General features: G+C 46.6%; 1 long non-coding RNA gene across 5 annotated transcripts; it reads right to left on the reverse strand.

The window, feature by feature from the left end:
- Window positions 1-9,004: 9,004 nt before the first annotated feature.
- LOC148056113 (uncharacterized) lies at window positions 9,005-14,359 on the reverse strand. 5 transcript variants are annotated; one of them, XR_015703889.1, is made up of 5 exons: window positions 12,462-14,359; window positions 11,754-11,812; window positions 10,795-10,894; window positions 10,167-10,262; window positions 9,005-10,068 (listed from the first exon to the last, which is right to left on the reverse strand). It is a non-coding gene; the product is annotated as an uncharacterized LOC148056113 (long non-coding RNA). The 5 variants fall into 5 exon arrangements; XR_015703890.1 differs by having other exon boundaries at window positions 10,766-10,894; XR_015703887.1 differs by having other exon boundaries at window positions 10,795-11,812.
- Window positions 14,360-22,392: the final 8,033 nt, after the last annotated feature.

Genomic DNA, 22,392 nt, shown 5'->3' on the forward strand with positions numbered 1-22,392 from the left:
TGCGTTAAAATGTAGCGGGGGTGGGGGGTGGGGGTGCTTGCTTTCCAAGCTGCACAAATCCAGGTGGATTCGGCTTTCCTGGGAGCCCCAAACTGTGTTGCTCCCCCCCTCCAAATTGTGTGGCCGCGCAGGGGAAAGTCCCCGTTTGGGGGAAACTGGCCCCAAAGCGGGATGGGAAAAGGGGGAAGGGACAGCTTTGGAAAGTGCTTTTATACCTTCAAGAGAGATTCGAGGGGGAGGTTGAGTTTTTAAATCCTTTCTATAAACAGGGTTTCTTTCCGTTTTATAAACCTTCTGTAGCATAGACATTTACACTTACGTAGCTAGTTACACATACACATATTCAGGCAACAGAAACCTTTGATGCATATTACCTGTTTACACTGATATCTACTACGCACACATGCCTATTTACACTTTCATAGATTTACGCTTAGATATCATCTCTACTTACACATCCGTGTCTATTTACACTTCGTATTCTATAGAACATCTATTTAGATGAGCTGGCTGTTTAGACTTGGATATTTTGACACTTTGGTATCTTAGACTTCTCTCTTTAGACTTCGGTATCTACTTACAATTCTCTCTATTTAGACTTAGTTATCTGTTTACACTTCCATAGAACCTATCCTTCCATTACACAGAAGACCGACCCTAATGCTTTTAATCACACACACACACACACACACACACACACACACACGAGTTTTCAGGCATTTTGGGGCTGTGACCCCCCCTCCTCTGGGGGGGAACCTCCCCGTGACACCTTCATCCCCCACTCACCTGCTCCTCTGTTTCATCATCACACCCCCCGCCCCCAGGGACGTTGGGGTGCCCCAAATGACATCATCACCCCCCAGGCCCCTCCAACACTTTTTCATCACCCCCCCAAAAAAGGCACAAAACAAGGAAAACAGCCCCGACCGGCAGCTTGCTACTTTAATAATGCCGTTTACATATGTAGGCGCCCCCCCAAAAAGGGGAGCTCCGCCAGAGAAATAAAATGGGGGCAGCCCCCCCAAACGGTTGCAGCCCCCCCCAGCCCCTGTCCCGCAAGCCGGCGGCTGCCCCACGCCGCGGGGGGAGCCTGCCAGGGGACGGTGACGCACCTCTCGCTCAGGCTCTGCTCTGCCGTGCTCCCCCTCCGTTCCCGCGCTGGGACGGGCTCCCCGGGGCAGCGAACCTCCCCGCTCCCTCTTGGCCCGGCACTCTCCCCACCAGACAGCCCTCGCTGACGCACCCGCGGGGCACCCGCCGGAGACAGAGCCAGGAGCCTCCAGGCACGGGGCCGGCCCCTTACCCTCGGGACGCTTCACGACCGGCAGGCCAACCTGGGCCGGGGGGACCTAGCGAGCATCACGAGACGCCTGCAACGAGACACCTGAAAAACAAAAATCCCAAGCGATATTTCCGCATGTGAAAAAAATAGCACAGCAGCGAGTAGAGGAATTCAGTCAGAGCAAGGGAGGGGAGAGCAGTTGAGCTCAAGGAGGATTCGAGGTAAGCAGGTCAGCTCAAAACACAAGACGTCCTTTAAAAGCTAGAGCGACCTGAACGCTTCCAATCAGCATTAAGACTAACCGGTACGATTCCGAACACGTTCTGCGCGTAAAAGTACGCGCTCTTGCCGGCGTTGGAAAACGTCTCACCCCTTCCTTACGGCACGGCTGCAGGGAGACAACCCTGCGAGGCTGCAGGACAAGGGCGTACCGCAATCAGAATCTACGCTTACAGATCCGCCGCAACAGCTACGGCCCTCGCGCTCCTGCGCATCTTGCTGGCTCGGTCGATAAAGCTGGAAGCGAAGCGTAACGCTTTCGAGGGTAAAGGAAAACCAGAGGACAAATCGCAGCAATTCGCTTCATACTAAAAAAGCTGTGCGTGTGCTTACAGACATCCAATAAAAATACTTCTACTGGAGAAGGGCTGGATTGTCCTTTTGCGTTAATTTAACTTGCACAGCTGTGAATCGATACCAGCAGATTATCTGTCTCCAAGATACGCAGTTATCATTTGACCAGGGGTTTTTTGCGCCTTACGTCATTAGGAGCGACATCTGGCCAGCCGCGCTGCCCGAGAGAGATGCTACTGAACTGCCAGGGAAACGCACCCTTGAAAGCCAGACAGAAAGAAAAGTACTTCAGAGCACTCCGTCAAACGAGCCGGGGGGGGGGGAAAAACCCGTAACGTTCAGTTGCCTCTCCTGGTCAACGTTTAGAACAAATACCTAACGGCTCAAATACACCTAAGCAATTGTACGCCACAGCTAGTTGGCAGTTGCAGTTGAAACAACGCCACAGCTAGTTGGCAGTTGCAGGTGAAACAATGCAAGGCAGTTTGTATAGACAATTTTAACTTTTTTTTTTTTCCTAAAGTTACATCTAGGGTAGAAAAATCAGTGAGAGAAGAGATCCCTCATATGGTTTTACTTTGCGGGCGGAATCCAATCCCCGGGGCTGCAATGCCTAAGGCTACCAAAAAGGACCGGCAGATTTGCTAACGCTTTTGGCTGCACCGAAGCACGCAGAGGAACGCGTGTTGATGACATCTCGGCTGTTGCAACTGAGAACCAGCGATGCCATCGACTTCCGGAAGACGTGCTGTGCTCGGCTCTTTGGAAGCAAACGGACTTTTCTTTCTTTTTTTTTTTTTTTTTTTTTTTTTTTAAGAGAGCGGAAAGTCTCGCTGCTGCTGACTTCTACTGCCAAGCGCATCATCTCTGAAGATCCCCACTCTGATGGGGAGTTCATAAAACACAACTTCTTTGAATGAGAAAGACTTCCATTCTGGAAAATCTCTTTCCAACTGAAGTAAGAAACCACACGCTGTAGGTTAAGGAAAAAGGACGCTGCCGAAGCAGTAACTCACCGAAACCACGTCAGGACTTGCTGTCGCTACTTACAAGGCTGGCAATGCTTCCCGGGAAAGCGACGCCGATTCCTCCTCTTTTGTCCACGTCTCTCCTTGGACCTGGATCGCTTTTAGTATGGGTGCCAGTATCTCAGTAAGCTTTTCAAGTACTACTCTAAGATATTTTCAAAACTTACTGACTGAAAAAGCACACAACAGACGATCCCTCAGAAACATCTGTAAGGCGACGCTTCCCGGACACGTCCGCGCTTTAAGCTACGACGGCAAGATAAGCAGGGCTCAAGAAACGCCATGCCGATGAGGCGACGCGTTCGAGACCCTCGGGAGGCTTACCGAGGGGCCCCATGATCACCAAGAGCTACGGAAACATCAAGACCCGAGAAAGCCAGGGTACGAGACACAGAAGACAGACTACGCAAAAGCAGAACACGCAGACACAGGATGGAACCGCCCTGCCCAGCCAACGTCAGCAGCGTGCTAAGAACAGTAACCCGGTCCTTTTCCCTTCCCAAAGGAGACTGCTCCTGGACAGGCCTCTCCCCGACACCAACTTTATAACCCCTCCCTGCAATTCCTATCCTTGATACCTCCTCAGCCCTGACCCCGCAACTGAGCTTTCAGAGGGCCAGGGATCTGAATCCACCCTCAAAAAAGAAAAAAAGAAAACCACCACACACCTAACTAGAACATTCCTGCACTCGCTCAGTTCCTCTTCATCATCTCAAAAAAAACCAAAAAACAAAAACCAAAAAAACCCAAAACCTCCCAACCCAAAAACCCACAACACACTAACAAACTAAAACACAGTGCTGGTATTCAGCATCGGTCTGGTTACTGCCAACCGCTTTTCTGCGACACCCTCCTCCTCAAAAGCACCGCACCGCTCTGCTCCCCTGCTCCACGCCTGTTCTCAAGAAAGATGCTGCGGCTGTCGCTCGGTGCGCCTAGGATGCCAGGAGACACAAAGTTCCCGTGGCGCTCGGGTGAAATAGCCAGCCCCGTGTGCCTCCCCTCTACCACCCAGCTCACCTCAACTTCTCAGCCGATTCTCAAGGCAGCCAGCACAGCTCCCACAAAACCAAACGGGAAATGATTAACCAACATGCCATTTCATACTTTACTATTAAATGACGACCCGGCTGACAACCACCTCGCCTCCTCCAGCCGCTCCTCAGCGGGAAGCTACGCCCCTCCGAGGCTGTTAAAAGGGAGGACCCTAAGGAAAGAGAACAACTCCTTGAAAACTAAAGACAGGGAACGGGATAAAAGCAAAAAAAAGTCAATAATGACGGGAATTAGGGCAACAAAGAGAAAAAAATGAAAACCGGGGACAGTGAACTAAAAGAGAGACGTAGGAAGACAATTGAAAAAGCAAAGGTACTAATAGAAACAAGGAAGAATTAAAAAAGGGAAACGGCAAACGGAATACAAGTAGACAGAAGCTTTTGTCGTGGTTTAACCCCAGCCAGCAGCTAAGCACCACACAGCCGCTACGGGGGAGAAAATTGGAAGGGTGGAAGTCAGAACACTCGTGGGTTAAAGGAAGAACAGTTTAACAATTGAAGGAAAAGACAACAGAATAGTAGTAATAGTACTAGTAGTAATAATAATAAACCGATAACAGTATACAAAGCAAGCGATTCACTCTACAGGTGCTCACCACTCGCCGACCGATGCCAAGCACGTCCCCGAGCAGCGATCGCTGACTCCTGGCCAACGACCCCCCGTTTCCCTACCGAGCGTGACGTCACACGGGAGGGAATAGCGCTTCGGCCGGTGCGGGTCAGCTGAGCTGGCTGTGGCGCCTCCCAGCTTCTGGCGCACCGGGCAGAGCACGGGAAGCTGAAAGGTCCTTGAGCGGTCTAAGCGCTACTTAGCGACAAACAAAACGTCAGTGCGTTACCAACATTGTTCTCGTCCTCAATCCAAACCGCAGCACTGTGCCAGCTACTTGGCCCAGCCCCGTCTTCGCTTCATGGGTCCCACCTGGGCTGCCCTAGCTGGAACCCATCAGGAACTGAGGCCATCACCCCAGCCCCACAGCACATCACTGCGTCCCCTGGACCCAACCGCAGCCGCTCACCCAGAGGCCAGGGGCTGGAAACACATCTGGGGTCACAAAGGAGGCAGCAAATGTTTGTTCCTTCACGCCCATCAGAAATCCCAGCAATGAGCTGGTTACGAGGCTCGGTGCCCAAAGGCAGCGGGACAGAGGGAAAAGAGGGACGAGGAAAGCAGAAGGAAGGATGGAGGGAGGTAGAGAAGAGGGGTAGGACAGGGAGCCAGAAAACGGGATACTGGGAACAAGAGAGGGACGGGGAACCGCACAAGGGTGTTGAGAGAGAGAGAAATGGAGTGCAGCGAGGAGGAGGATGGGGAGATCCCACAGGAACAGGGAGCAACAGGGGGCAGGGGAGAGAGACAGAAGGGACCGAGCGGGACAACAGGAACAGCAGAGAGGCACAGAGAGAATAAGAGACACGCAGGCAGCGGCGGGGCGGGGCGGATCGAGGGAAGTACAAAAGGGGGAAAAAGCAAAAAGAATTAAAAAAAAGTGACAGGAAGTTGGATAGAGGCAGTCATAGAAATAGAAATTAAAAAGCAACAAACATAGGCAAGAATTAAAAATTAGAGAATGTAAGACAGAGCGAGAAATAGAAAGGGAACAGGACAGAGAGGCAGGAAATGTAAAAAATTGTTAAAGGGAGCTATGTAGAGGGAGATTTGAAAGGGAAAATAAAAACCAATGGACTACAGGAAACACAGGAAAGAAAAATGGGACAGGGAACTAGATAAAATGGAGAGATAGAAATAAGACGTTAAAAGCAACATGGTACGTGACAGGAAAGCATTAAGAATAAGGGAAAGGGAACTAGATAAATGGAGACATAAAAAGAAAATTTTAAAAGCGACAGGGTAAGGAAAACCAGAAAAAATTAAAAACAGGGAGAGCAAACTGCGTAAAAGATGAGAGAGAGAAAAATTCAAAAAGGATGGGACAGGAAAGAATTAAAAAACAGGGATAGGGACCTTGATAAAAGTAGACCTAGAAGGAAACTTGAAAATGCCAAGAGGTACAGCACAGTCAGCAAAGAACTAAAAACAGGGACAGCAAACCAGATTACATATGGAAACAAAATTTTAAAAGCCGAGGGATAAAGAGAGGGGAAAATGAAAAAAATAGAGATGGCAATCTAAAGAGAGACATACGAAGAAAAGAGATGAAGTGAAGCACAGGCTGGAGGACAGACAGGAAAGCATTAACAAATAAGCGCATTGGATGGGATAAAATTAGACATCGGAAAAATAAAAGCCACGTCTCTTAGGAAAGACAAGAAAAAACTACCAAATAAAGAAAGGGGGACAAAGAGAGAGACGCATACAAAGTAAATTTTAAAAGCAACGGGGTACGCAACAGACCGAAAACTATTAAAAAGTAAGGATAGGGAGCTTGATCAAAGTAGATGTAGAAAGAAAATTTCAAAAGCAACTGGGTAGAGGACAAACAGAAAGAAAATTAAACACAGAGGCAGCAAACTAGATAAAAGTAGACATAGAAACAAAAATTTTAAAGCCGAGGTACTAAGACAGGAAAGAATTAAAGAAATAGCAACAGCGAACCAAACAAATGCAGAGAGACAGAAATTGTAAAAAGCGACCGCGCTAAGGAAAGATGAGAAATAATTAAAAAATAATGACAGTGAACGGAATAAAGGTAGAAAATTTTTAAAGCAACAGAGTTTAGGGAAATAGAGGAAAAAATTTAAAAGTAGGGGCACTGAACTGAAACGGGGACATAGGAAGAAAATTGAAAATCAAAGGCACTAAGGAAATAATTAAAAATAAAGACATCGAAGGGAAAAACGTAGACAGGGAAAGAACGTTTTAAAAGTGATGGGTATGAGGGAAATAAAGGGAAAAATTAAAAGATAGGGACAGCGAACTAAAACAGATGTGGAAAGAAAATTTAAAAAGCAACGGCACGAATGAAAGAAAAAGAAATAATTTTTTAAACAACAGCAAAGGGAATAAAAGTGGGCATAGAAAGAACATTTAATAAGCAGAGGGGAACTAGGGGAATAAAGGGGAAAAATTGAAAAATAGGGACAGCAAACTCAGAGATGGAGAAAGAACATGGAAAAAGCGAGGGCACTAAGGACAGACAAGAAATTATGAAAAGAAAAGACAGCAAAATAAAGACTGCAAAGGGAATAAACGTAGACAATTTTAAAAGCGACAGGGATTAGGGAAATAAAGGGAAAATTATGAGATAAGGAGAGCAAACTAAAACAGAGATGTAAAAATAAAATTTTTAAAGTGACGGCACTAAGACAAGAAATTATTAAAAAAATTCAAAGGTAATAAAAGTAGGCATAGAAAGAAGATTTAATAAGCAGAGGGGAATTAGGGAAACAAAGGAAAAAATTAGGAAATAGGGACAGTGAACTAAAATAAATGCAGAAAGAAACTCTAAAAAGCAAGGGCACTAACAAAAGACAAGAAATTATTAAAAGACAAGACAGCAACATAAAGACAGTGAACGAGGTAAAAGTAGAAAAATCTGAAAAGCAAGGGGGATTAGGGAAATAAAATGGAAAAATTTAAAAATAGGGACTGAACTAAAACAGAGATGTAGAAAGAAAAGAAATAATTAAAAAATAAAGGCATCAAAAGTAAGAAAAGTAAGCATAGAAAGAACATTTTAAAAGGGGGCGATAAGGGAAAAATTAAAACATAGAGACAGCAGGCTAGAACAGATTAAAATAGAACATCTAAAAAGCAAAGGAATTAAAGAAAGGCAAGAAGTAATTAAAAGAACAGCATAATAAAGACTGGGAACGGGATAAAAGAAAATTTTAAAAAGTAACAGGGATTAGAGAAATAAATGGAAAAATTAAAAAATAGTGGCAGTGAACTTAAAGAGATGGAGAAGGAAAATTTAAAAAGTGAGGGCACTATGGAAAGACAAGAAATAATTAAAACATAAATACAGGGAAATAATGACAGCTACTGGAACAAAAGGAGACAGAAAACTTTAAAAGAAACTGTGATTAAGGAAATAAGGATAACATTCAAAAATAGCATCACTGAACTACAATGGAGATGATGAAAGAAAATCTAAAAAGCGATAGCACTAAGGAAAGACAAGAAAGGACAATCAAAAACTAACAGCAGCAAACGGGATAAAAGTAGAACATTTTAAAAGCCAAAGGACGGAGAAAGGAAAGAACTAAAAAATAGCAGCAGTGAACTACAATGCAGAAATAAAAAAAAAAAATGCACTAAGGAAATACAAGAAATCATTCAAAACTACAGATGGTGAACAGGAGAAAAGTGGGCAGAGAAAGAAAATTTGCAAAGCCGTGAGCATTAGGGAAAAGAAGGGGAGGGAACTAAAAACTAGGGACAGCCAACTAAAGGCAGAGCAAGAAAATTTAAAACGGGAGGGCCCCAAGGAAAGACAAGAAATAATTAACTAGAGCACAATAAAGACAGCAAAGGGGATAAAAGGAGACAGAAAATTTAAAAGCAATGGAGATTAAAGCCATATTGAGCAAATGAAAAAACGGCGATGGCAAACTATAAGGAAAATAAGGAAAAAATTAATCGAAACTGTGAACTAAAAGAGAGATGTAGAATTAAAAAATTGTAAAAGCAATGGCAGTAATGAAAAACAAGAAAAAATAATTAACATCTCATGACAGCAAAGGAGATAAAAGTAGAAAATTTTAAAAACCAATGATCAAGATTAAGAAAGGAAAAAAGGAAAACCCAAATATTAAGATTAAGAAAGGAAAGCACTAAAAAATAGTGACAGCTAACTACAACACAGACATAAATAGAAATTTTAAAAAGCAAAGGCACTAAGGAAAGACAAGAAATCATTAAATAATAAAGACAGTGAACAGGACAAAAGTAGGCATAGAAAGAAAACTAAAAGAAGAAGAAAACAAACTAAGAGAGAGCTGTGGAAAGAAAATTTTAAAAGGTAGGGCACTAAGGAAAGACAAAAAAATAATTAAAGATAAATACATCAAAATAAAGACAGGAAATGGTATAAAAACAGACAAACTTTTAAAAGCAATGGTGATTAAGGAAATAAGGAAAAAATTTTAAAATCCCATTGGTGAACTAAAATGGAGATGGAAAAGAAGATTTAAAAAGTGATGGCACTAAGGAAAAACAAGAAAGAATAATTAAAAATCAATGACAGCAAACAAGATGCAAGTAGAAATTTTAAAAGCCAAAGGATTAAGAGAGGAAAGCAGTACAAAGTAGCAACATTGAACTAAAATGCAGACATAGACAGAAATTTTTAAAAGCGACAGTGCTAAGGAAAGACAAGAAATCATTCAAAATAAAGACAGTGAACGGAATAAAAGGAGGCATAGAAAGAAAACTTAAAAAGCAATCAGCATTAGGGACAGTGCACTAAAACAGAGATGCAGAAACAAAATTTTAAAAAGCAAGGGCACTAAGGAAAGACAAGAAATAATTGGGAAAATTAAAAAACAGGACATCAGGAAGTGATTTAAAAACCCGCATCGGTGAACTAAAACGGAGACGGAAAAAACGGAAAAAGACAGAAAATTATTTTTGAATCATTTATATAATACAGCAGATATAGGTTTGTATTTGGAAATCCTTCTTTTTATATATATATATATATATGAATTCTGTATATATACATATGAATATTATTTTTCAATATATATATATATATATATAAAGGCGAGAGAGTTTTCTCTACTGCAATGCCTCACACCCGTATTTACAGTTTTGAACGTTTTTAATCACACACATGAATTTTCGAGGCCGATTCCTCCTCTTTTGTCCACGTCTCTCCTTGGACCTGGATCGCTTTTAGTACGGACGCTAGTATCTCAGTAAGCTTTTCAAGGACTACTCTAAGATATTTTCAAAACTTATTGACTGAAAAAAGCACACAGCTTCTATGACGAAAACAAAGCCTGTTTCTTCTGAACGCCTGAACTCTCACAATCGGCGTCTTTCCTCTTTTAGGACGCAACTATTGTCCCAATATCATTTCCTAGTAAGCGCACAGAAACAGAAGATTGCGCTTTCAGGAAGGCAAAATAAACGGAGGGAAGTCGGCTTTGCACAGGCAGAACACGCTCCAGCGCAGACCTTCTTTTCCTTTTAGGATCTGCGTTACAATAGTTCCTAGAAAAACTACAGAAGGAAGGAGAGCTGGCGCATTCTTGACGTTAACTTTGAAGTCCATGCTACAAGCGCCTTAGGAAAAACGCGGACACGCATCGCGGACGTACCTTGTACTCGCAGACCGCTACGCAGCCTTTCCGTCCGTCTTGCGCTTTCACGGCAGAAGAAAGGGCGACCACGGTGAAACGGCGGCAGCTGACACTCTGCTGAGAGAGGAAAAAAAACCTGTAGCATAAAGCTGGGGAGGAGTCCCAAGCTGCCCGGTTTTGTGAAGTCTTGCGAAGGCTACAGCCGAGCAAAGGAAAAAAGAGCCGTTTGGAACATAGTGCCAAACAACATTCGGCAATAAAACTCGGAGGCGTTTGACACGCGCCCATTTTTTGGTAACTTGCTATTTGCTTCCTGTTATCGTTGTTCTTCCTTCAGAACCTCTACTTGGAGCCAACTTCTTTGCTATCCGTTCAAGCGTTTCCCTTCCTGGTATTACTAGCACACGGGCCCAGGCAAGTCCCTGAACTGCTCTTCCGAACTTCTCCAAACGACAATTGCAGCCACAAAAGAGGACTTCAAGAGAGGAAAAGGAGAGGCCGGGCAGCAAAAGAGCTCTGCAGGCTGCCACCAGGCAACATTCCACTCTTTTTCTTTCTTTTTTTTTCTTTTAAATCCACCCCCCCGCCCCCAAATACAAACAAAAAAACCCCATGACCTTGTATTTTTTTTCCTTTGGGAGCTCACCCCTGTCTCAGCACAGTGTCCTCCACAGAGCAGGAAGCGCAGACGATCTGTATCCCGATTTGCACGCGACGAATCCGTGTTCAGAAGAAATAGGCCAGATCTGTAAGACCGGTGTTATTTTGGGGGTTTTAACAATCACAACGCAATTGCATCGACCGACGCGTTTGTGAGAAAACTCCTTAACTTCTAAACGTAGCACCTCCTTGGGTAAAAAAACGTGTGCGAGACTGAAAAAAAGGGATGATTCAGAGCTCCCGCTCACGATGGAGCCGTGGCGAAAGGAATGAAAGTGAAGACAAACAGCAGCAACACGAAGTGAAATTCGGCTTTAATTCTAGGCACGTGCTTAAGAGACTCTCCAAGCCCACACCTCAATCCTAGGAGCGACTAGCCCTTTTCTGGAAGGACAAACTTTGTTACTTCAAAGTCCTAGACCGAAGGCTCCACGGAACAGAACGTGCACCGAGCCACAGGCCACCGTGCCATCGACGCTCTGATGGCAAAGAAAAACCAAGGAAAACTAAAGTTTAAAGATCGGTTTCCATCGCGTTTCATTCCTTACGTTTCCACTGGCACCTAGGTGCTCCAAAATGAACTCTACTGACACCGCATGTTACTAACAATTTAGTTCTGCGTATCAAAACAACAGGCTATTTCCAGCTCGCCCATCAAAGTAGCACGACCGACCAGAAGAGAAACACCGGACCCTAAAGAAGGGAACAGGCAGCTCTTCATTTCTCCTAGAGGAAAGTCTGTTCTTTTGCCCGGAAGGCAAACAGCCGAAACTGCCAAGGGAGCACTGCAGGAACGCGGCGCGCTCTCTCAGCTGCAATTTGTCATCGGCTTTTCTGCACGGGCAGCGGCTTTGCCTTTCCTCTGGCTTTGATGTGGCACCCCTGGAGCGTCCTCGACCCGGCAAGGGTTTCTCTCCGCTCCCGCAGCCCCAGACACGCGATTACCTGAGCGCCGAGCGGAATCACCCACGCGGGATTTTCTTCCCGGGACGCAGAAGGTGACGCTGGGAAAGGAGGAGGCAAAAAAGGAAGCGGTTTGTCCGGCAGCCACGGCCCTAGAAACTACACCTCCCGGCATGCCCCGGGGAACCAACGTGACCGACCAAAAGCCCCGGATGCCAGGGGACGCAGCCCTCCGTGCTTTGGGATCCTGCGGGGACACCGTTCACCGCGCCACCGCCGCACGTGGAAGCCCCGCCGAGCCCCCAGCGCGGCTCCGGGCAGCCCCCGCCACCGGCTGCAGCCGGCCCCCTCCCACTGCCCAGCCCCGACGCGGCTCGGCGCCCGGCCCCGCACCGGCGCGGTGCCCCCCCGCCGCCCGGCCCCGGACCGGCGCGGCGCCCGCCCGGCCCCGGCGCGGCGCCGCTCGGCACGGAAGACCCCCGCCGCCCGGCTCCGGACCGGCGCGGCGCCCCCCCCACCGCCCGGCTCCGGGCCGGCGCGGCGCCCCCCACCGCCCGGCTCCGGACCGGCGCGGCGCCCCCCACCGCCCGGCCCCGGACCGGCGCGGCGCCCCCCCCACCGCCCGGCTCCGGGAAGCCCCGCCCGCCCGGCTCCCACATGGCACCGCACCCTCCCCGCTCCGTGCCTCCCGCCGGCCCGGCCGCTCCCCCCCCCAGGCACCGCCGCCCTCCTCGGGGCTTCCCCGCTCACCTCCTCCCTGCCTGCAGCCGCAGCCCAACGACCGCTCCGCTCCGCCCCGGGCTCCCGCTGGCCCCTCCGCGGGGGGAAGCTGCGCCCACCGCGCGATGCCCGCCCGCGACGCACCGCGCATGGTCTGGGAGGAATTCCAGTTTAATCTCTGTGGGCTGGACGACCTTCTGTATCATCCAGGGGACTTCTCGTTTCACCTCTATGCTCTGGAGGGCCTTCTCGATGGTCTGGGTGGACTTTCGGTGTCATCTCCATGGTCTGCGGAGCCGCCCTATACTCCGGGAGGACTTCCGCTTGCATCTCGATGGTCTGAAGGACAGTCTTTAGCATCTGGGAGGACTTTCTGTCTCCTCTCTATGGTCTGGAGGACCTTCTCAATGGTCTGGGTGGACTTTCGGTGTCATCTCCATGGTCTGCGGAGCCGCCCTATACTCCGGGAGGACTTCCGCTTGCATCTCGATGGTCTGAAGGACAGTCTTTAGCATCTGGGAGGACCTTCTGTCTCCTCTCTATGGTCTGGAGGACCTTCTCAATGGTCTGGGTGGACTTTCGGTGTCATCTCCATGGTCTGCGGAGCCGCCCTATACTCCGGGAGGACTTCCGCTTGCATCTCGATGGTCTGAAGGCCGTTCAGAAGCAAAGGGGTTACGGGAGGGGGCGAGCAGGGGAGCGGGGGCACGAGACCGGAGGGCAGGGGACGCGGGGGGCGCGTCACGGGGCAAAAAAAACCCCGCACGGGGGGAAAAACCTTGTGTGGGGGGACGTTTGGGTGGAGAGCACTTGGGAGGGCGCAGAGACAGGCAGAGGAGGACGGGGGGCAGGAGACGGACACGGACGGACAGCGGCTGTGTGTGGGTAGAAAGGTGCACGGGGGGACACGGGTGGGGATGACCTACACCAGGGGGTCCGCCCGGCATAATCCACAGCAGATAACTCACCTGGGATAAGCCGCAACGGATATTCCGCTCCGGAGAAGGAATCCACGCCAGATAATCCCCAGCAATGCCCCTCAAACTGCCAGCGGTTCACCCCAAATTTGGCCCAAATTGGTGTGGGTTTTGCGTTTGGGTTTTTTTTGGGGGTTGGTTTTTTTTGTTGTTGTTGTTCTGTTTTGTTTTGTTTTTTTTCTTTTACATCATACAAAACTTGGGGGTTTCTGCTTTTCCAAAATATTCAGTTCTGGGGTTTTCCGGCGCTTTTCCACATCATAACAATGGGTCATTTTTGGGTTTCTGCGTTAAAATGTAGCGGGGGTGGGGGGTGGGGGTGCTTGCTTTCCAAGCTGCACAAATCCAGGTGGATTCGGCTTTCCTGGGAGCCCCAAACTGTGTTGCTCCCCCCCTCCAAATTGTGTGGCCGCGCAGGGGAAAGTCCCCGTTTGGGGGAAACTGGCCCCAAAGCGGGATGGGAAAAGGGGGAAGGGACAGCTTTGGAAAGTGCTTTTATACCTTCAAGAGAGATTCGAGGGGGAGGTTGAGTTTTTAAATCCTTTCTATAAACAGGGTTTCTTTCCGTTTTATAAACCTTCTGTAGCATAGACATTTACACTTACGTAGCTAGTTACACATACACATATTCAGGCAACAGAAACCTTTGATGCATATTACCTGTTTACACTGATATCTACTACGCACACATGCCTATTTACACTTTCATAGATTTACGCTTAGATATCATCTCTACTTACACATCCGTGTCTATTTACACTTCGTATTCTATAGAACATCTATTTAGATGAGCTGGCTGTTTAGACTTGGATATTTTGACACTTTGGTATCTTAGACTTCTCTCTTTAGACTTCGGTATCTACTTACAATTCTCTCTATTTAGACTTAGTTATCTGTTTACACTTCCATAGAACCTATCCTTCCATTACACAGAAGACCGACCCTAATGCTTTTAATCACACACACACACACACACACACACACACACACACACGAGTTTTCAGGCATTTTGGGGCTGTGACCCCCCCTCCTCTGGGGGGGAACCTCCCCGTGACACCTTCATCCCCCACTCACCTGCTCCTCTGTTTCATCATCACACCCCCCGCCCCCAGGGACGTTGGGGTGCCCCAAATGACATCATCACCCCCCAGGCCCCTCCAACACTTTTTCATCACCCCCCCAAAAAAGGCACAAAACAAGGAAAACAGCCCCGACCGGCAGCTCGCTACTTTAATAATGCCGTTTACATATGTAGGCGCCCCCCCGAAAAGGGGAGCTCCGCCAGAGAAATAAAATGGGGGCAGCCCCCCAAACGGTTGCAGCCCCCCCAGCCCCTGTCCCGCAAGCCGGCGGCTGCCCCACGCCGCGGGGGAGCCTGCCAGGGGACGGTGACGCACCTCTCGCTCAGGCTCTGCTCTGCCGTGCTCCCCCTCCGTTCCCGCGCTGGGACGGGCTCCCCGGGGCAGCGAACCTCCCCGCTCCCTCTTGGCCCGGCACTCTCCCCACCAGACAGCCCTCGCTGACGCACCCGCGGGGCACCCGCCGGAGACAGAGCCAGGAGCCTCCAGGCACGGGGCCGGCCCCTTACCCTCGGGACGCTTCACGACCGGCAGGCCAACCTGGGCCGGGGGGGACCTAGCGAGCATCACGAGACGCCTGCAACGAGACACCTGAAAAACAAAAATCCCAAGCGATATTTCCGCATGTGAAAAAAATAGCACAGCAGCGAGTAGAGGAATTCAGTCAGAGCAAGGGAGGGGAGAGCAGTTGAGCTCAAGGAGGATTCGAGGTAAGCAGGTCAGCTCAAAACACAAGACGTCCTTTAAAAGCTAGAGCGACCTGAACGCTTCCAATCAGCATGAAGACTAACCGGTACGATTCCGAACACGTTCTGCGCGTAAAAGTACGCGCTCTTGCCGGCGTTGGAAAACGTCTCACCCCTTCCTTACGGCACGGCTGCAGGGAGACAACCCTGCGAGGCTGCAGGACAAGGGCGTACCGCAATCAGAATCTACGCTTACAGATCCGCCGCAACAGCTACGGCCCTCGCGCTCCTGCGCATCTTGCTGGCTCGGTCGATAAAGCTGGAAGCGAAGCGTAACGCTTTCGAGGGTAAAAGGAAAACCAGAGGACAAATCGCAGCAATTCGCTTCATACTAAAAAAGCTGTGCGTGTGCTTACAGACATCCAATAAAAATACTTCTACTGGAGAAGGGCTGGATTGTCCTTTTGCGTTAATTTAACTTGCACAGCTGTGAATCGATACCAGCAGATTATCTGTCTCCAAGATACGCAGTTATCATTTGACCAGGGGTTTTTTGCGCCTTACGTCATTAGGAGCGACATCTGGCCAGCCGCGCTGCCCGAGAGAGATGCTACTGAACTGCCAGGGAAACGCACCCTTGAAAGCCAGACAGAAAGAAAAGTACTTCAGAGCACTCCGTCAAACGAGCCGGGGGGGGGGAGGGGGGGAAAAACCCGTAACGTTCAGTTGCCTCTCCTGGTCAACGTTTAGAACAAATACCTAACGGCTCAAATACACCTAAGCAATTGTACGCCACAGCTAGTTGGCAGTTAAAGTTGAAACAACGCCACAGCTAGTTGGCAGTTGCAGGTGAAACAATGCAAGGCAGTTTGTATAGACAATTTTAACTTTTTTTTTTCCTAAAGTTACATCTAGGGTAGAAAAATCAGTGAGAGAAGAGATCCCTCATACGGTTTTACTTTGCGGGCGGAATCCAATCCCCGGGGCTGCAATGCCTAAGGCTACCAAAAAGGACCGGCAGATTTGCTAACGCTTTTGGCTGCACCGAAGCACGCAGAGGAACGCGTGTTGATGACATCTCGGCTGTTGCAACTGAGAACCAGCGATGCCATCGACTTCCGGAAGACGTGCTGTGCTCGGCTCTTTGGAAGCAAACGGACTTTTCTTTCTTTTTTTTTTTTTTTTCTTTTTTTTTTTTAAGAGAGCGGAAAGTCTCGCTGCTGCTGACTTCTACTGCCAAGCGCATCATCTCTGAAGATCCCCACTCTGATGGGGAGTTCATAAAACACAACTTCTTTGAATGAGAAAGACTTCCATTCTGGAAAATCTCTTTCCAACTGAAGTAAGAAACCACACGCTGTAGGTTAAGGAAAAAGGACGCTGCCGAAGCAGTAACTCACCGAAACCACGTCAGGACTCGCTGTCGCTACTTACAAGGCTGGCAATGCTTCTCGGGAAAGCGACGCCGATTCCTCCTCTTTTGTCCACGTCTCTCCTTGGACCTGGATCGCTTTTAGTATGGGTGCCAGTATCTCAGTAAGCTTTTCAAGTACTACTCTAAGATATTTTCAAAACTTACTGACTGAAAAAGCACACAACAGACGATCCCTCAGAAACATCTGTAAGGCGACGCTTCCCGGACACGTCCGCGCTTTAAGCTACGACGGCAAGATAAGCAGGGCTCAAGAAACGCCATGCCGATGAGGCGACGCGTTCGAGACCCTCGGGAGGCTTACCGAGGGGCCCCATGATCACCAAGAGCTACGGAAACATCAAGACCCGAGAAAGCCAGGGTACGAGACACAGAAGACAGACTACGCAAAAGCAGAACGCACAGACACAGGATGGAACCGCCCTGCCCAGCCAACGTCAGCAGCGTGCTAAGAACAGTAACCCGGTCCTTTTCCCTTCCCAAAGGAGACTGCTCCTGGACAGGCCTCTCCCCGACACCAACTTTATAACCCCTCCCTGCAATTCCTATCCTTGATACCTCCTCAGCCCTCACCCCGCAACTGAGCTTTCAGAGGGCCAGGGATCTGAATCCACCCTCAAAAAAGAAAAAAAGAAAACCACCACACACCTAACTAGAACATTCCTGCACTCGCTCAGTTCCTCTTCATCATCTCAAAAAAAACCAAAAAACAAAAAACAAAAAACCCCAAAACCTCCCAACCCAAAAACCCACAGCACACTAACAAACTAAAACACAGTGCTGGTATTCAGCATCGGTCTGGTTACTGCCAACCGCTTTTCTGCGACACCCTCCTCCTCAAAAGCACCGCACCGCTCTGCTCCCCTGCTCCACGCCTGTTCTCAAGAAAGATGCTGCGGCTGTCGCTCGGTGCGCCTAGGATGCCAGGAGACACAAAGTTCCCGTGGCGCTCGGGTGAAATAGCCAGCCCCGTGTGCCTCCCCTCTACCACCCAGCTCACCTCAACTTCTCGGCCGATTCTCAAGGCAGCCAGCACAGCTCCCACAAAACCAAACGGGAAATGATTAACCAACATGCCATTTCATACTTTACTATTAAATGACGACCCGGCTGACAACCACCTCGCCTCCTCCAGCCGCTCCTCAGCGGGAAGCTACCGCCCCTCCGAGGCTGTTAAAAGGGAGGACCCTAAGGAAAGAGAACAACTCCTTGAAAACTAAAGACAGGGAACGGGATAAAAGCAAAAAAAAGTCAATAATGACGGGAATTAGGGCAACAAAGAGAAAAAAATGAAAACCGGGGACAGTGAACTAAAAGAGAGACGTAGGAAGACAATTGAAAAAGCAAAGGTACTAATAGAGACAAGGAAGAATTAAAAAAGGGAAACGGCAAACGGAATACAAGTAGACAGAAGCTTTTGTCGTGGTTTAACCCCAGCCAGCAGCTAAGCACCACACAGCCGCTACGGGGGAGAAAATTGGAAGGGTGGAAGTCAGAACACTCGTGGGTTAAAGGAAGAACAGTTTAACAATTGAAGGAAAAGACAACAGAATAGTAGTAATAGTACTAGTAGTAATAATAATAAACCGATAACAGTATACAAAGCAAGCGATTCACTCTACAGGTGCTCACCACTCGCCGACCGATGCCAAGCACGTCCCCGAGCAGCGATCGCTGACTCCTGGCCAACGACCCCCCGTTTCCCTACCGAGCGTGACGTCACACGGGAGGGAATAGCGCTTCGGCCGGTGCGGGTCAGCTGAGCTGGCTGTGGCGCCTCCCAGCTTCTGGCGCACCGGGCAGAGCACGGGAAGCTGAAAGGTCCTTGAGCGGTCTAAGCGCTACTTAGCGACAAACAAAACGTCAGTGCGTTACCAACATTGTTCTCGTCCTCAATCCAAACCGCAGCACTGTGCCAGCTACTTGGCCCAGCCCCGTCTTCGCTTCATGGGTCCCACCTGGGCTGCCCTAGCTGGAACCCATCAGGAACTGAGGCCATCACCCCAGCCCCACAGCACATCACTGCGTCCCCTGGACCCAACCGCAGCCGCTCACCCAGAGGCCAGGGGCTGGAAACACATCTGGGGTCACAAAGGAGGCAGCAAATGTTTGTTCCTTCACGCCCATCAGAAATCCCAGCAACGAGCTGGTTACGAGGCTCGGTGCCCAAAGGCAGCGGGACAGAGGGAAAAGAGGGACGAGGAAAGCAGAAGGAAGGATGGAGGGAGGTAGAGAAGAGGGGTAGGACAGGGAGCCAGAAAACGGGATACTGGGAACAAGAGAGGGACGGGGAACCGCACAAGGGTGTTGAGAGAGAGAGAAATGGAGTGCAGCGAGGAGGAGGATGGGGAGATCCCACAGGAACAGGGAGCAACAGGGGGCAGGGGAGAGAGACAGAAGGGACCGAGCGGGACAACAGGAACAGCAGAGAGGCACAGAGAGAATAAGAGACACGCAGGCAGCGGCGGGGCGGGGCGGATCGAGGGAAGTACAAAAGGGGGAAAAAGCAAAAAGAATTAAAAAAAAGTGACAGGAAGTTGGATAGAGGCAGTCATAGAAATAGAAATTAAAAAGCAACAAACATAGGCAAGAATTAAAAATTAGAGAATGTAAGACAGAGCGAGAAATAGAAAGGGAACAGGACAGAGAGGCAGGACATGTAAAAAATTGTTAAAGGGAGCTATGTAGAGGGAGATTTGAAAGGGAAAATAAAAACCAATGGACTACAGGAAACACAGGAAAGAAAAATGGGACAGGGAACTAGATAAATGGAGAGATAGAAATAAGACGTTAAAAGCAACATGGTACGTGACAGGAAAGCATTAAGAATAAGGGAAAGGGAACTAGATAAATGGAGACATAAAAAGAAAATTTTAAAAGCGACAGGGTAAGGAAAACCAGAAAAAATTAAAAACAGGGAGAGCAAACTGCGTAAAAGATGAGAGAGAGAAAAATTCAAAAAGGATGGGACAGGAAAGAATTAAAAAACAGGGATAGGGACCTTGATAAAAGTAGACCTAGAAGGAAACTTGAAAATGCCAAGAGGTACAGCACAGTCAGCAAAGAACTAAAAACAGGGACAGCAAACCAGATTACATATGGAAACAAAATTTTAAAAGCCGAGGGATAAAGAGAGGGGAAAATGAAAAAAATAGAGATGGCAATCTAAAGAGAGACATACGAAGAAAAGAGATGAAGTGAAGCACAGGCTGGAGGACAGACAGGAAAGCATTAACAAATAAGCGCATTGGATGGGATAAAATTAGACATCGGAAAAATAAAAGCCACGTCTCTTAGGAAAGACAAGAAAAAACTACCAAATAAAGAAAGGGGGACAAAGAGAGAGACGCATACAAAGTAAATTTTAAAAGCAACGGGGTACGCAACAGACCGAAAACTATTAAAAAGTAAGGATAGGGAGCTTGATCAAAGTAGATGTAGAAAGAAAATTTCAAAAGCAACTGGGTAGAGGACAAACAGAAAGAAAATTAAACACAGAGGCAGCAAACTAGATAAAAGTAGACATAGAAACAAAAATTTTAAAGCCGAGGTACTAAGACAGGAAAGAATTAAAGAAATAGCAACAGCGAACCAAACAAATGCAGAGAGACAGAAATTGTAAAAAGCGACCGCGCTAAGGAAAGATGAGAAATAATTAAAAAATAATGACAGTGAACGGAATAAAGGTAGAAAATTTTTAAAGCAACAGAGTTTAGGGAAATAGAGGAAAAAATTTAAAAGTAGGGGCACTGAACTGAAACGGGGACATAGGAAGAAAATTGAAAATCAAAGGCACTAAGGAAATAATTAAAAATAAAGACATCGAAGGGAAAAACGTAGACAGGGAAAGAACGTTTTAAAAGTGATGGGTATGAGGGAAATAAAGGGAAAAATTAAAAGATAGGGACAGCGAACTAAAACAGATGTGGAAAGAAAATTTAAAAAGCAACGGCACGAATGAAAGAAAAAGAAATAATTTTTTAAACAACAGCAAAGGGAATAAAAGTGGGCATAGAAAGAACATTTAATAAGCAGAGGGGAACTAGGGGAATAAAGGGGAAAAATTGAAAAATAGGGACAGCAAACTCAGAGATGGAGAAAGAACATGGAAAAAGCGAGGGCACTAAGGACAGACAAGAAATTATGAAAAGAAAAGACAGCAAAATAAAGACTGCAAAGGGAATAAACGTAGACAATTTTAAAAGCGACAGGGATTAGGGAAATAAAGGGAAAATTATGAGATAAGGAGAGCAAACTAAAACAGAGATGTAAAAATAAAATTTTTAAAGTGACGGCACTAAGACAAGAAATTATTAAAAAAATTCAAAGGTAATAAAAGTAGGCATAGAAAGAAGATTTAATAAGCAGAGGGGAATTAGGGAAACAAAGGAAAAAATTAGGAAATAGGGACAGTGAACTAAAATAAATGCAGAAAGAAACTCTAAAAAGCAAGGGCACTAACAAAAGACAAGAAATTATTAAAAGACAAGACAGCAACATAAAGACAGTGAACGAGGTAAAAGTAGAAAAATCTGAAAAGCAAGGGGGATTAGGGAAATAAAATGGAAAAATTTAAAAATAGGGACTGAACTAAAACCGAGATGTAGAAAGAAAAGAAATAATTAAAAAATAAAGGCATCAAAAGTAAGAAAAGTAAGCATAGAAAGAACATTTTAAAAGGGGGCGATAAGGGAAAAATTAAAACATAGAGACAGCAGGCTAGAACAGATTAAAATAGACCATCTAAAAAGCAAAGGAATTAAAGAAAGGCAAGAAGTAATTAAAAGAACAGCATAATAAAGACTGGGAACGGGATAAAAGAAAATTTTAAAAAGTAACAGGGATTAGAGAAATAAATGGAAAAATTAAAAAATAGTGGCAGTGAACTTAAAGAGATGGAGAAGGAAAATTTAAAAAGTGAGGGCACTATGGAAAGACAAGAAATAATTAAAACATAAATACAGGGAAATAATGACAGCTACTGGAACAAAAGGAGACAGAAAACTTTAAAAGAAACTGTGATTAAGGAAATAAGGATAACATTCAAAAATAGCATCACTGAACTACAATGGAGATGATGAAAGAAAATCTAAAAAGCGATAGCACTAAGGAAAGACAAGAAAGGACAATCAAAAACTAACAGCAGCAAACGGGATAAAAGTAGAACATTTTAAAAGCCAAAGGACGGAGAAAGGAAAGAACTAAAAAATAGCAGCAGTGAACTACAATGCAGAAATAAAAAAAAAAAATGCACTAAGGAAATACAAGAAATCATTCAAAACTACAGATGGTGAACAGGAGAAAAGTGGGCAGAGAAAGAAAATTTGCAAAGCCGTGAGCATTAGGGAAAAGAAGGGGAGGGAACTAAAAACTAGGGACAGCCAACTAAAGGCAGAGCAAGAAAATTTAAAACGGGAGGGCCCCAAGGAAAGACAAGAAATAATTAACTAGAGCACAATAAAGACAGCAAAGGGGATAAAAGGAGACAGAAAATTTAAAAGCAATGGAGATTAAAGCCATATTGAGCAAATGAAAAAACGGCGATGGCAAACTATAAGGAAAATAAGGAAAAAATTAATCGAAACTGTGAACTAAAAGAGAGATGTAGAATTAAAAAATTGTAAAAGCAATGGCAGTAATGAAAAACAAGAAAAAATAATTAACATCTCATGACAGCAAAGGAGATAAAAGTAGAAAATTTTAAAAACCAATGATCAAGATTAAGAAAGGAAAAAAGGAAAACCCAAATATTAAGATTAAGAAAGGAAAGCACTAAAAAATAGTGAC

This window comes from Nipponia nippon, unplaced genomic scaffold (genome assembly GCF_047370975.1).
Source record: "Nipponia nippon isolate SJK-2023a ecotype South Korea unplaced genomic scaffold, ASM4737097v1 scaffold_17, whole genome shotgun sequence".
Classification (NCBI taxonomy): Eukaryota; Metazoa; Chordata; class Aves; order Pelecaniformes; family Threskiornithidae; genus Nipponia; species Nipponia nippon.